This window comes from Stenella coeruleoalba, assembly GCF_951394435.1.
Source record: "Stenella coeruleoalba genome assembly, chromosome: 2".
In the NCBI taxonomy this organism is placed as follows: domain Eukaryota; kingdom Metazoa; phylum Chordata; class Mammalia; order Artiodactyla; family Delphinidae; genus Stenella; species Stenella coeruleoalba.
This window is the reverse complement of record NC_137147.1, coordinates 66,613,139-66,629,764: the sequence shown is the minus strand read 5'-3', so window position 1 is coordinate 66,629,764 and position 16,626 is coordinate 66,613,139. Positions and strand designations below refer to the sequence as shown.

General features: G+C 38.4%; 1 protein-coding gene and 1 pseudogene across 9 annotated transcripts in view; both read right to left on the bottom strand.

Moving 5' to 3' along the window:
* STRN3 (striatin 3) overlaps nt 1–16,626 on the bottom strand; it is a 115,750-nt gene that overhangs the window by 82,582 nt on the left and 16,542 nt on the right. The gene's annotated exons all lie outside the window — the stretch shown is intronic.
* Nucleotides 4,851–14,790, bottom strand: LOC307182609 (heparan sulfate 2-O-sulfotransferase 1-like; annotated as a pseudogene). The gene has a single exon. The product of its transcript is annotated as a heparan sulfate 2-O-sulfotransferase 1-like (transcript).

Genomic DNA, 16,626 nt, shown 5'->3' with positions numbered 1-16,626 from the left:
TTTATAGCTATACAAGCCTATCTCAAGTAACAAGAAAAATCTCAAGTAAACAATCTAACCTTACACCTAAAGGAACTAGAGAAAGAAGAACAAACAAAACCCAAAGTTAGCAGAAGGAAAAGAAATCATAAAGATCAGAGCAGAAATAAATGAAATAGAAACAATGAAAATAGCAGAGATCAATAAAACTAAAAGCTGGTTCTCTTAGAATATAAACAAAATTGATAAACCTTTAGCCAGACTCATCAAGAGGAGGGAGGACTCAAATCAATAAAATTAAAAATGAAAAAGGATAAGTTAAAACAGACACTGCAGAAACACAAAGCATCCTAAGAGACTACTACAAGCAACTCTATGCCATTAAAATGGAAAACCTGGAAGAAATGGACAAATTCTTACAAAGGTATAACGTCCCAAGACTGAACCAGGAAGAAATAGAAAATATGAGCAGACCGATCACAAGTAATGAAACTGAGACTGTGAGATGCAGAAAAAGTTGTTGACAAAATTCAACAACCATTTATGATAAAAACTCTCCAGAAAGGAGGCACAGAGGGAACCTACCTCAACATAATAAAGGCCATATACAACAAACCCACAGCAAACACCATTCTCAACGGTGAAAAACTGAAAGCATTTCCTCTAAGATCAGGAACAAGACAAGGATGTCCACACTCGCCACTATTATTCAACATAGTTTTGGAAGTCCTAGCCACGGTAATCAGAGAAGAAAAAGAAATAAAAGGAATAAAAATTGGAAAAGAAGTAGTAAAACTGTCACTGTTTGCAGATGACATGATACTATACATAGAGAATCCTAAAGATGCCACTAGAAAACTACTAGAGCTGATCAATGAATTTGGTAAAGTTGCAGGATACAAAATTAACGCACAGAAATCTCTTGCATCCCTATACACTAACAACGAAAGATCAGAAAGAGAAATTAAGGAAACAATCCCATTCACCACTGCAACAAAAAGAATAAAATACCTAGGAATAAACCTACCTAAGGAGGTAAAAGACCTGTACTCAGAAAACTATAAGACACTGATGAGAGAAATCAAAGATGACACAAACAGATGGAGAGATATACCATGTTCTCGGATTGGAAGAATCAATACTGTGAAAATGACTATACTACCCAAAGCAATCTACAGATTCAATGCAATCCCTATCAAATTACCAGTTTTTACAGAATTAGAACAAAAAATCTTAAAATTTGTATGGAGACAGAGAAGACCCCAAACAAAGCAGTCTTGAGTGAAAAAAATGGAGCTGGAGAAATCAGACTCCCTGACTTCAGGCTACTACAAAGCTACAGTAATCAAGACAATATGGTACTGGCACAAAAACAGAAACATAGATCAATGGAACAGGACAGAAAGCCCAAAGATAAACCCACATACGTACGGTCAACTAATCTATGACAAAGGAGGCAAGGATATACAATGGAGAAAAGACAGTCTCTTCAATAAGTGGTGCTGGGAAAACTAGACAGCTACATGTAAAAGAATGAAATTATCCCTAACACCATACACAAAAATAAACTCAAAATGGATTAGAGACCTAAATGTAAGAGTGGACAATATAAAACTCTTACAGGAAAATATAGGAAGAACACTCTTTGACATAAATCACAGCAAGATCTTTTTTGATCCACCTCCTAGCTTAATGGAAATAAAAACAAAAATAAACAAATGGGATCTAATGAAACTTAAAAGCTTTTGCACAGCAAAGGGAACTACAAACAAGACGAAAAGACAACCCTCAGAATGGAAAAAAATATTTGTAAACAAATCAACGGACAAAGGATTAATCTCCAAAATATATAAACAGCTCATGCAGCTCCATATTAAAAAAACAAACAACCCAATCCAAAAATGGGCAGAAGACCTAAACAGACATTTCTCCAAAGACATACAGATGGCCAAGAAGCACATGAAAAGCTGCTCAACATCACTAATTATTAGAGAAATGCAAGTCAAAACTACAATGAGGTATCAACCTCACACCAGTTAGAAAAGGTATCATCAGAAAATCTAGAAACAACAAGTGCTGGAGAGGATGTGGAGAAAAGGGAACTCTCTTGCACTGCTGGTGGGAATGTAAATTGATACAGCCACTATGGAGAACAGTATGGAGGTTCCTTAAAAAACTAAAATAGAATTACCATATGACCCAGCAATCCCACTACTGGGCATATACCCAGAGAAAACCATAATTCAAAATGACACATGCACCCCAATGTTCACTGCAGCACTATTTACAATAGCCAGGTCATGGAAGCAACCTAAATGCCCATCGACAGATGAATGGATAAAGAAGATGTGGTACATATATAGGATGGAATATTACTCAGCCATGAAAAGGAATGAAATTGGCTCATTTGTAGATATGTGGGTGGATCTAGAGACTGTCATATAGAGAGAAGTCAGAAAGAGAAAAACAAATATCGTATATTAACGCATGTATGTAGAATCTAGAAAAATGGTACAGATGAGCTGGTTTGCAGGGTAGAAATAGAGATACAGACGTCAAGAACAAACGTATGAACACCGAGGGGGGAAAGCGGTGGGGTGTTGGGGGGGTGGGGGTGGGATGAATTGGGAAATTGGGATTGACATATATACACTAATATATATAAAACAGATAACTAATAAGAACCTACTATATAAAAAATAAATTAAATAAAACTCAAAAATTCAAAAAAAAGCGTAAAAATAAAACCACTGCTTAAAAAAAAGAGAAAATACAATGTTGAGTGGAAAAAAAAATCTGGACATTTACCGTAAAATTAGTTAAAATGTAAAAACAGACGAAATAATCTGTGATGTAGAAGTCAGAATAGTAGTTACTTCTAGGGGCTGGCGGGAGAGACTAAGTGAAAACGAGGTGGACACATATAGGGCACTGGCAATATTATCTTGATTTGAGTGGTATTTACATTGGTGTATAATTTGTAAAAATTCATCAAGTTATATACTTAAAATTGGAGTACTTTACTAAGTGGATGTTATACTTCAATTTACAAGTTCAGGCAAAAATACATTAAAAGTATCACTCTCACATACATACCCGAATGCCAAAATACTAATAATGGTTATCTCTGGGTGGTGAGATAAGCAATTTTCATTTTCTTTTCTAGGCTTTTCTATAGTCCCCCCAATTAAAAGAAAAATATTTTAAAATGAAGAATGTTGCTATTGAAAATTCCCTGGCCGTCCAGTGGTTAGGACTCGGCGCTTTCACTGCAGTGGCCTGGGTTCAATCCCTTTCTGAGAATTAAGATCCTGTAAGCCGCAGCATGGCCGGAAAAAAAAAAAAAAAGAATGTTGCTATCAATTTTAACATCCCCTCTAAACATTCATTAATCTTCTCTCTTCTCACACTGATAAACATATGCATAATTTTTTCTTCCACACAATTTGTCCTCCTGCTGGATTTCAGGTTTTGAACAGCCCTGTTACTAGTTAAATGAGTATTAAAATCCAACTTTTGACCCCTGGCTAAGGAAATATAGACCTTATATTTACACTCTGCATAATATATAGTTGTCTAAGTGCAATGCGCTTGTGTAAGCATGGGAGATACATGCGTACACACACACACACACACACACACACACACACACACACACACACACACACACACACACACACACACACCCCTTATTCTCAACTCAGCAACCAGTGCACTCCTCCCCACAAAAAGCCAGACACATCACTTATGCTCAAAATTCTGCCATGGCTACCCATCTTACCCAGAATAAAAGCCCAAATCCTTATGATGGCCAACAAAGTCCTAATTGTCTGGTCCTTTTTACATCTCAGGTATCCTTTCCCACCACTCTTCCCCGGTGGACTTCACTCCACCTTAACCACATGGGTCATCTTGCTAGTTCCTGAATCCATCAAGCACGCACCTATTTGCCTTGGGGCCTTTTCCACTAACAGCAATGCCAGTGAGTTCTTCCTTCACACAAATTAACTCCATTACCAAAACTTTGCTCAAATGTCCTCTTCTCAGTGACACCTATCCTAACTATCCTTTTAAAAATTACAAACTGTTCCACATCCCCATATACTCTTTTTTAAAAATTTTCTTTCTTTATTTATTTATGGCTGCGTTGGGTCTTTGTTGTTGCGCGTGGGCTTTCTCTAGTTGCAGTGAGTAGGGGCTATTCTTCTTTGCGGTGCACAGGCTTCTCATTGCGGTGGCTTCTCTTGCTGCGGAGCACGGGCTCCAGGCGTGTGGGCTTCAGTAGTTGTGGCGCACGGGCTTAGTTGCTCCGTGGCTTGTGGGATCTTCCCGGACCAGGGCTCGAACCCATGTTCCCTGCATTGGCAGGGGATCCTTAACCACTGCGCCACCAGGGAAGCCCTCCCCATATACTCTTAATTGCCCTAACCCTCCTCTACTTTTTTCTCTTACCACAACGCTTAATCACTTTCTAACAAAAATCTCTTCTTTATCTATTCATACAGTTTCTCAACAATTTATTTACATGTTATTGCTTGTTTCCTCCCACCCTCAGACCCCACAAGAATCTAAGTTTCATGAGAGCAGGAATATTCGATTGTTTAGTTCATGGTTATATCCCAAGCATTTAGAACAGTGTGTGGCAACTAGCAGGCCAGGAAGAAAGGGCGGGGGGCGGGGGGGGACAGGTGGAGGGGTGAGGAAGGAAGGAAAGAAAAAAAAGTCCAGTGGAAAGTTTAATGACATACATACAGATTAAAATTAGAAGGAAAATGGTGGTGACAAACGATATCTTATTAAGATTATAAATTAAAATTAGTGAAATATCTCAATTGAGATATTGAGTACTCACTCAGTAAAACTTCTATACTCAGCTGAATTCATCACAATTATTTTCATACACATTTATATTCCCCTATTATATAATAATGTGAGTAAACTACAAGTTGTGCCTGACCCCAAAACAGGTATTTATCTACAATTAGATTTATCGAGTAGATCTTACCAGGTAGATCATGACTAGTCCATCATAAATACTTAAACTCTACTAAATAGCAATCTGCCAAAATTTCAACTTACAAAACAAATTAGCAGGTTTTTCATTACAAGATTCACTACAGAATTTTTTTCAAGAGTTAGAACATTCAAAAGAATTCAATATAGCATGAGAAATAGAGTGAATCTTTGAAGACTGAAATTATCATAACTTCCTCCCAGGAGTCAATGGCATCAAACCCTTTATTCAGAAGAAACCTAATTCCTATTATTATAATTTATAATATTTTTCTTCTACACAAGAAAATCTCCCCTTTCCTCCTTCCTTGCCTACACACACACATATATTAATATGACTGCACATTCATTAAAACTTTCATAAAGTTTTAAGTATGTACTTTTAGGTAGCCCAACATCAACTTAGAACTCTGAAGAAAGACATTCTCAAACTTCAATAATATACAGACCCCTTAAAAAAGGAGAATCGTTCCTGCAGTTTCCAGTTATTTACAAAAGTTGTAATCCTAACGTTATTTAAACCTATGCAAACACAAACTTTTTAAAAATTAATTTTTATCACAGTATAGTTGATAAACATAAACCTTTAAGTAAACTCTTTATGCACACAGATCTTATATAAATACAGAAAGTCAGATAAACCAAAAACCAAATACAAAACTTCTAAATAAAATTCAATTTAACACGAACACTTAAAAAATAAATGGCATGGTTTTGCTGAATAAATCTCTGCTCACAACACAAAAATGGCACTAACTGAACCACCATAAGCTTCCTTTAAGATTGGAATGCCTGTACTACTAAATGGTAATAAGGCAGGTAAATTTTTCTCAGTTTCACATTATTATGAAACATTAATTCCTGATGCTAAAAAAGCATTTGGTCTTCAGTTAACTCAAAAGCATCTTATTCATTAAGACTAGTACTTCTATTCTTTTCCTTAATATTAGTCCCTAACAATCAAAACAGTAACACTTGGCACCACCAAAAACTAACACATATTCTAACCCCAGCATCAAGTGAAAGTATTCAATTATGACTCAGGTGATCCAGAACATGTTTAAGATAATCTACCATTGAAAATAAAACACTAAATTTTAAAATTGTAGAGCACTTTCAGACCTCATTTGATAATCATATGTTTACTGTATGATCCTGCCAGCAAATAGTGAAGAGTTTCCATTATCTGATAACCCATAGTCATCAGGAAGAAGTTTCCAAAGATAACTGTGGAATCATCTTCCAGAAAGGTTAAAAATAAATCAGATTCATCTGTCCAAAATGATTTCAGGACTGATGAAAATGATATACTCCAAAAGTTGGCTTTATTATTATTGCTGTTGTCATCACTGAAGCATCTGCATACTGTTTACCATGGTTCCCAGGAGCAACAAAATGACTTTAAAAGCCATAAAGAAACTCTTGCTCAGTTTCAGAACCCTAATACTCTTTTCTTCGAAACTATTGTAAGAAACTAAGATAAGGAATACTGATAAAAGGATACTAGTCGGGAGTTTGGAGACCTACATTCGAATCCTCACTTGTCACTAACTAGCTTTATAACCCCTTAGCTCACTCATTCTCAGCTTACTCATTTGTCAAATAAGAGGGCTGAATTAGATGTCTTCTTAAGATCTGCTAGTTGTAAATTTCAACCACTAAGATTAGCATTTCAGAATTCTATGATGACACTTCTGATATTAAAATGACACAAATCAAAACTAAAATAGCTCAGTTTTTCAAAAATGCCTTAGGAAAAAATTGTCCATCTTATTATGAGTAAAAATGTATATAGTTCTTAAAAGAATTCTATTTTACAGCTTTCTCATGAGAAAAAACTTATTCATTAAAGTTACAATTTAAAAAAATTTTAGAAGAAAATTGTAATTAGAAGAACTCACATAAAGCTATGTAGCAGACACTGATGTGCTATCCAGACCTCCCTTCAGAAATGAAGGATTTATTGTCCAGCTGCTGTCAAACAGCCTTCACCTGTCAGGCCTTTTCAGGAATTGCCTCAGCTAAAGACAGCTGCATGCCCTAGCAGCCTTCACGGAGGGACTGATCAAAACAGGCGTATAAGGGCCCAGCACCCTGTCACAATTTTGGACAACTCCACAGGTTATCGCAGCTTCAGAGTTTCTCAAGGGGGCAACAGTGGCTTTTGTTGATAATACATTACAGCCCAATTTACCCCTTCTGCTTCCTTTCCATTCCTTCTACAGATGTTGATCCTAAGAACATTTCTGCATGCTAATCATAGTTAGCCTACCCAGGGACCCAACTTGCAGCCACTGGTGTTGAGAATGGTCCAAGAAAATAGGCCCTAAAATGAAGTTTTGGAGTTGGATCACCATCCACGTAGCCAGGCAGCTGGCAAAGGACACTATCACTGGTGATGATAGAACAGAAACCGAGCACAAACTGGCAGTGCAATGGCTAAAAGTTCCATTGTTGGTAAACTGGGTAGTTATCCAGTGGAAGAGAATGCAGATGTTGGCAAACTTTTTTTTTTTTTCCACAGGACCAGATAGTATTTCATATTCTGCTTTGATGTTTTTGTTTTACAACTCTTTAAAAATAGGGCATGACAAAAACAGGCAGACACAAGAGTGGGTTTGGCCAGCAAGCCATAGTTTGCCGAACCCTGAACTTTAAAGGTGCAGTGTATCAGATATTTGAGAAATGTAAGGAAAACAGTAATTATAAAGACCATGAAACTGGGTTGCTGTTGCTTTAAAAGCAATTGACTCTTTGGAAAAATATAACAAGAGGTTAAAATGAGTGATAGGGAATTAAAAACTAAATGTGAAAAAGCCAGAAGTTTCTTTGGTAGCATAAAATCTTTAAAAGCAGGAGGCCACAAAAGGCTAAGGGCCAAGACTTAATTGTAAGAGTGGCAGGGCTCCAGAGAAAGTTAAAGTCTCAATCTGGATAAGTCTGCTATGCCAAGGTTAAGGCCTGCATAGGAAAAGAGAACACATTGGAACCCTGAAAAAATGGGATAGAGAGATGGGTTGATTAACCTGAAAATTCTCAATCCCCAGTCTCCTTGAGCCCTCTGAGCTTGGAGAAGGAATCCACACATCCTTATTAAGTGCAACTGTTATTCTCATCAGCAAGAATTACCAAGTAAAGACCTCTGAAATTCTCTCCTTCATAAAAGCAATGAGAACACTGGCAAAAGCTGGGAGAATCAACTTTTTCAGAACTCTGAAAATTACAAAGAATTGAAGCAATCTGGGGAATGTTTATTCACCAAATAATGGCTGAATCTTGGTAACAACAGCAAGCTTTGTGGTGTTTAATTTACCCTATTTCCATTCTACCCCTTCCTACTTCTGTGAAAACCAACAGCCTGCAGTCATAGTGAATGTCAACAGCCACTGGGCGGGAGAGCAGAACAGGATTGGATCTTCTTAAAAGTCCCACTCCCAGAGAACTGTCATTATTTGACATGTCTGGTAGTTCCTTGGAAGACTCTACTACTACCAAAGTTGTCTTTATGTGGCCTGACTCTGAACTCATCCAGAGCAAACAGCCTTCTTTCTGGTCAAAAACAGTCAGAAGCAACTGTCAAACACTGCAGCTGCCTGAGATTATGGACAATATTTGGGGCAAACAATAGCATAATTAAAAAGCTTAAAAAGAAAAGCTGGGGAATGAGATGTCCGTGGGGGCTTTGGAAAGCTCCAATATACTCCTGGGAATCCACACTCACACATAACCTGTGTACCTTCTCAGGAAAGACCTGAGAAAGCCCTAAACTCTCACCTCTGGCTAACCTTTAGGCTCTGCACAAGCAAGAAAAGAAAGCTAAGACAGAGTTGTAAATTGCCTAGCTGAGTGTTGAAGGCATGTCTCAACACACACATAGAGCCCCTTAGCAAAGACTGGAAGATTTACATGTTTCAGGCATCCAAGGAAACCTATGTCTATTCATTACTTTAACCACTAAGCTAACTGAGCAGAGACTTTAGTGACCACACTAAACAACAGAAAAACGGAGTTTACAGTATTAGTACCAAAAAAGTCACATAAATAAATAAAGAGATAATCAATCAATCTTGGGGAGAGGAGAAAACCTGATTTGTACAGTTGCTACATTATTTAAAAATGTCCAGTTGGCAAAAAATTAAAAGCATGCAAAGAAAGTACAGTCTAAACACACACACACACACACACACACACACACACACACACAAAGGTGGTGGGCTCATGCAGCAATATCCCTGAGGAAGCCCAGATATTGAACTTACTAGACCAAGACTTTAAATCAGTTAATTTAAGTTTGTTAAAACAACTAAAGCAGGATATGAGAGCAATGTCTCACCCAAATTGACAATCTCAAGAGACAAAAATTATTTTCTAAAAAAGATCAAATAGAAATTATAGATTTGAATAATATAGTAATAAAATAAAAAATTCAATAGAGGGGCTCAATAGTACATACGAGCAGGCAGAAGAAAGAATCAGCAAACTTGAAAATAAGTCAACTGAGATCAGCCAGTCTCAGGAAGAATAAAGAATGAAAAAAAAAAAAGATCAGAGACTCAGAAATCTGTGGGACACCATTAATCACACCAACATACACATAAGGAAGAAGAGACAGAGAAAAGGATAGAGTATTTGAAGAAATTAAGGCCAAAAATTTCCTAAATTTGAAAAACACATTAATCTACACATCCAAGAGGCTCAAAAAACTTCAGGAGGATAAACTCAAAGGCATCCCACACTGACACACGTTAACTGTTGAAAGCTAACAAAAAAGAGAAAAAAGCGACTCATCACAAATAAAGGATCCTTTCAAGATCAACAGCTGATTTCTCATCAGAAACCATGGAGGCAATGGGATGATATGCTCAAAGTGGTGTGGAAAAAAAAGACTGTCAACCAGTAATTCCATATCCAACAAGACTATCCTTCAGAATTGCAGGAGACATTCCTGATCAACAAAACTGAGTAAGCTGTTACTAGTAGACTTGCCCTAAAAGAAATACTAAGAGGAGCACTTCAGCTGAAATGAAATAACACTAAACAGTAATTCAAATCCATATGAAAAATACAGAGCACCAGTACAAGTAACTTCATAGGTAACTATTAAAAACAGTATACATGTATTTGTTTTTCTCTTTTTTTCCTATCTTATTTAAAACACAAAAACATCAAGCAATAATTAGAAAGATGGTTGGTAAGTAAGTATACAATGGATAAAGATGTAACTTGCAGGATAACAACACAAAGGAGGGGGAAGGGAATGGAGCTTTATAGAAAAAAGTTTTTATATGCTATTGTAATTGAATTGGTATTCAAACTAGATAAAATGGTAATGACAACCCCCAGAACCATGACTAAGAAAATAACAACAAAAACACAGTAAAAGGGGACTTCCCTAGTGGTCCAGTGGTAAAGAATGTGCCTTGCAATGCAGAGGACGTGGGTTGGATCCCTGGTCAGGGAACCAAGATCCCACATTCCAGGGGGCAACTAAGCCCGTGAGCCACAACTATTGAGCTGGCGCACCTCAACTAGAGCCCAAGTGCCGCAAACCACAGAACCAACATGCTCTGGAACCCGTGTGCCACAACTACAGAGCCCACATGCCCTGGAACCTGCAAGCCACAACTAGAGAAAAGAAAACCCACACGCCACAATGAGAGAAGCCCGCGCACCACAATGAAAGATCCTGCATGCCTCAACGAAGATACCATGTGCCACAACTAAGACCCAACGCAGCCAAAATTTAAAAATAAATAAATCTTTAAAAAAAATACAGTAAAAGAACAACAAGGAAATTAAAATGGTACGTTAAAAGATATCTGTTTAATACAAAAGAAAGCAGTTAAGAAGGAAGGGAGAAACAAAGGTACCTAATCTCAGCAGTGACGTCTTCCCCAAGGAACCTTTGAAATAGTAATCTCTTACACACAGATCCACTCCTTATCACTCTTCTCTCTGCTTTACTTTCCTCTATAGCACTTATCCTCATCTGACAAACCTTTCTTTCACTTATCCCCTTTCCTCTATAGCACTTAACCCTACCTAACAAACTTTTCTTTCACTTATCCTCTTTCCTCTATAGCACTTATCCCTATCTGACAAACAAAATTTTCTTCCTCGACCCACTAGAATTTAACCTTAATGAGGGCAGTTTTACTTTATTTATAGCTTTATCCTCAGTGCCCCCCACACACCTACTGAGTGCTCAATAAACACCCAATAAATGAACAACCAGTAGAGATAAGCCTTACACGAAATGTCTCCCATTTTAAGAGTGGCCCAAGAAAACCAATATATGTCTACATGTACAATTTGTAGATTTAGTAGCAGGAATATAAAGAACTCCCCATCTGATAGGTTTGCTATTTTCTCTGTTAAGTAGGAGATAAAGACATCCTGCTGAGTCAGAGGGGGAGGTGGTGTTGTTGAAGATTTACAGAGAGTACCTAGCCCTGCACATTTTTGTTGAAATTAGTATCTAAATCAAATTCTGATATTATTGGACACGGCTGCCTTAAATCAGCAGTCATGTGATTTCATGTAAAACTGTACACCAAAATTTCATGCATTCTTATAACTTAAAACAAAAAGTGTTCACACTTTAGAAGGATCAGTAAAAAGAAATGAATGTGTAGAACTCAGTTTGAAAAGAGTGCCACACTAGATGAAGAGTTTATAAAATATATCAATTTTTTTTCCACTGAGAAGATATTTATTAAACACAAATTTATATCAAGATTAACTTTTTTCAGGGCTTCTCTGGTGGCGCAGTGGTTGAGAGTCCGCCTGCCGATGCAGGGGACACGGGTTCATGCCCTGGTCTGGGAAGATCCCACATGCCGCGGACTGGCTGGGCTCGTGAGCCATGGCCAATGCTGAGCCTGCGCTCCGCAACGGGAGAGGCCACAACAGTGAGAGGCCAAACAGATTAACTTTTTCAACCAGCTTTTAAGTGGACCTTTTCTTTGTCAAAAAAACGAATGGTATGAAACTATATGTTAAAGATGTTTCCATGATACCTTACATTTATATAGCACATTAGTTTTCAAAGTGCTTTCACATGCCATCTCATTTAATCCTCACAACACCCCTGTGAGGTAGGTACAGCAGGTATTATCATCCTCATATCAGGATGAGGAAACTGAGGCTGAGAGAGGTTAAGTGACTCGCCTGAGATCACACAGCTGATAAGTGGCAGAGCCAGGACAAGAAATCAAGTTTTCTGACTCCTCATCCAGTACTCTTTCCACTATAACTACTGCCCCCAAATATGAATAATGTACTACATATCAAAATTGAAAGGTTATTGAAGTTCATTTCAGTGATACCTTAACAGTAAAGTTAAATGAGAAATACGAGAACAGTAGGTCTGATGGTTTTACCTGACATAATAAAACTGGTGCAAAACCACTTTTGTCTAATTACTTATAACCTTTTGGTCCAAATACATAAAATATGCAATATTTACAGCATTTTCCTTTTTTTTTGTAAATACAATGCTTTAAAATACATTATAAAGCACCTTAGTTAAAACAGTCTACAAGTAAAAGTACAGAAGAAGTAGGAAAATCCTACCCATACCACAGCTCACTAACGGAGTTATAATATGGACTCACCAATACCTCAGTTTATACCTTTACAAATAATGGATTGAGAAACAAATACTAAACTTATTTTTCTGATATTCATGTGTGGAAGCCTTAACCAAAACTTCAGGCAATGTCAACATTCTTTGACGTGTTTCCCCAATCTTAGATATTGGAGAGACAGGAATGAGAAATACTGCTTTGATTCTTTTTACAGTATTAATAATGGTTTAAATTGATTTTTAACACTAATAATCATTTTTTAAAGAAAATTAAAATGACCTACATAAATAAGGGCAGTTCCAACTACAGCAGAAACATTCTTAGCAAACTTGATCAAACATTTCAATAAATTTCATGGGACGTGATTCACAAAAACAAAGTACACACTGCCAAACAGTTAGTAACACTATCCAGTTGTGGTGTATAATGCAAACCTCCAGATGAAGGTGGAAGTAGCAAATGGATTCATCTTCATTCATGGTTAGTTGAAAAAAATGCTTTATCAAAAACAGTATCAGAACTTTTTCTGAAACTGTATTTCAGTATTTAGCCTTCAATTAGACCTGCTATGTGTTTATTTTAGGTGATGTGTAGGTTGTGTCCAAACAGGAGGTTGTAACTCCCACCAAAATTTAACCAGGAAAAAAAAAAAAGGCTGAAACTTAAACTTCCTAGACCACTGACATATCAGCCAGAATCTACTTCCTTGACATCACTGTCTGTATTCTAACTTGGTTTAATACAAACTGTCTTATACACCCATCAGCAATCCAAGTTGTGGAGCTGAGAACTAAGGTGAAGACAGTCAAAGTTGTAGTTCAAGAATCTAACTGCCACACCTTGTACTCAGTTCGATTTAGGGTAAATCTTTTCATAGAAGAAGTTCTGTGCAAGGATGCAGAGGTCTCCATCTTTTTTTTGTACAGCATGGGCTCTGATAAATTGGAACTGCTTTAGTGCCAACTCATAGAACTCTTTCTCCATTTTCCAAATGTCAGACTGCTGTAGTTTTGCAATGGTTTGTTTAGTAGGGAGTTTCTTCTCTGTGGTTTTCCTAAGGTGAGATTTCTTTCCTGTATGATAGCGTTCTGTAGCACCCCTGAAGAACCAGGGCGAAGCTGCCTCCAATAACGTGATAAAATCTTCAAGCTCTTCAGTAACTCCCACCAGAAACTATTCATTAACTAGGTTGTATTTGGCTTGATCCATAGCCCACCTGCTTCCTACATTCCAAAATTCTGAGCTGTGGTCACAGAAGAATGGGATTTGAAGCCAGAGCTTCTCTGGAGCACAGTCTGAGCTCCCCTCAGCTACACATTCATCAAAGGTTTTTTTGTCCCCTTGTTTTTGTCTTCTTAACCCCAGTCTATAACCGTCTCCAAATCTCAGAAAGAGTAAGAAACTAGCCTCTCAATAGGATCCCGTATGACATTAATGTAAATTGGCTTCTTCTTCACACCAAATTTTGCAAAATCCAAAATAGAAAGGTGCCTATGATAAAACCCTGGTTTCATCTCTTTCCAGGAAGTTATATTCTTTACAAAGCACACCTGATCTTGCAGTGACATTACTGGATTATTGTTGGTAGTGTTGATGTGAAGAACATGGTATTTATTCTTTACACATAGATCATAAGCAATATTGGTAAAAGAGGTGCTTGCAGTTTTGGGGACTCTGTTATAAATGACCACCATGTCCTCTTCTTCATCTAAAGCTGCATCTTGCTAAGGGCTATCCATCGCATGTTGCTGCTCAATCTCTCGAACTTCATGTCTTGCAATAGCCCTTTCTAGCTTCAACTGGGACTCCTCCAGTTTCTGGATCTGGTTCTCCAAGAAAAGCATTGCCACTGCGATGGCCACCATCATCAGCAGCTGCAACTTGGACGGCATCATCCTGAGGAGCCCCGGGAAACCTGCTGCTCGCAATCAAGACATACCGCAGGGGGCGGGGATAGGGGCCCAGGAGGCAAGGGAGATGCCGGGAGGAGCCCACCGAGCCAGAGAAAGGCAAGGAGAGCGCGAGAGCAAGAGAACCACCGAAGCGACCCCCCTTCTCGCCTCCCCAGCCCCCCGCCCCCAGGCGCCAGCACCTACACCGCCGGTACTGCTTCTCCTCGGCCGAGGAGGCCTACGCCACGGCTGCCCCCACAAAAGCCCGCGCAGCAAACACAGCGCAAAGCGGCTGCCCGGCTCTCGCCTCCCTCTACTGCCTCAGTCCCCGACCCCCGCGCCCGCCTGCCTGCCCACCTCCCTCTCTTCCTTCCTTCCCTCCCTCCCTCCCTCCTTTGCTCGCGGCCACGCTCTGCTCTCCTCCACCAGTGCTTCGGCTGCAGCTGCACCGTCCTTGGCCCCTGGATATATCAATTCTATTAACAAGTAAAAATCAGTTATATCAATAGAAGTGAAAACAGAGTCTTGAAGAGGTATCTGTACACCCATGTTTTAGCAGGATTATTCACAATAGCTAAAAAGTGGAAGCAACCCAACTGTCCATCAGCTGACAAACGGGTAAGCAAACTGTGGTAATGCATATAATGGAATATTATTCACCCTTAAAAAGGGAGGAAATTTTGACACACGCTGAAACATGGATGAACTTTGAGGACATAATGGTAAATAAAATAAACCAGTCGCAAAAAGACAAATACTGAATTATTTCACTTACATGAGGTACCCAGAGTAATCAAATTCACAGAGACACAAAGTAGAACGATGCTTACCAGGGACTAATGGGACAGGGGATAGTTATTGTTTAATATGTATAGAATTTCAGTTTTATAGCATGAAAAGAGTTTTGGAGATGGACTGTGGTGATGGTTGCACAATATGAATGTACTTAATACCACTGAAGTGTATACTTAAAATTAATTAAGATGGGGCTTCCCTGGTGGTGCAGTGGTTGAGAGTCCACCTGCCGATGCAGGGGACACAGGTTCATGCCCCGGTCCGGGAAGATCCCACATGCCGCGGAGCGGCTGGGCCCGTGAGCCATTGCCGCTGAGCCTGCGCGTCCGGAGCTTGTGCTCTGCAATGGGAGAGGCCACAACAGTGAGAGGCCCGCATACCACAATTAAAAAAAAAAAATTAAGATGGTAAATTTTGTTGTGCATTTTACCACAATAAAAAACTGGGGTGGGGGGGGGAAGGGACTTCCCTGGTGGCACAATGGTTAAGTCTCTGAGCTCCCAATGCAGGGGGCCCGGGTTCAATCCCTGGTCAGGGAACTAGATCCCAAATGCATGCCACAACTAAGAGTTCGCATGCCACAACCAAGGAGCCAGTGAGCCACAACTAAGACGTGGCACAACCAAATAAATTAAAAAAAAAAACTGGGGGGTAAAGTCAGTTATTTTAATATGTATTAAAGGGCAGTATAAATGACATACTGTTACTTTTAAAAGGAAAAAAAACAACTTTTTTCTTTAGAGACTGAATTTAAATAAAAAGAAATTTATACCAGATGCCATATATTTATTTATACCAGACAGCACAACAGAAGCTAAAGGTCTGACATACCATTGGCTTAGAGAAGGGGACTTAAAAAAAAAACTGAACCTGGTTTACAAAAACTAGTATTTAAGGACACCAGAAACAGTGAAAACAACAGCACAGAACTAAAGGACACTACAAACCGAAAGATACAGTATGGCTACAGGAATAACTGAAGAAAAGTCAAGGAGCTAAAATTTATGTAAGGCTGGTAAACTGGAAATAAGAATCTAGGGAGAAAGTGACCACAAATGGAAGACATAAGAAATAAAAAATTCTGGAAAGAACTAACAAGACTTGAAGAAAACTAGAGTCCAAAAAGTTCAGCAGAGACAGAATATTATCCTGCAGGTAGCCTCTAAACAAAATGCAACACAAGAATAGTAAATTATTTCTATATAGATATAATTTGAAAAAATGACAATGATGGACATTTGAGACTGAAAGAAGTCTATACAAGAACTCAGAGAATAATAACTGAGAGAACCAATTACAAACAGTTAAAGATTTAAGAAAACAAGCCTGTGGAAAGGCTAAAGATTAAAATTCCAGTC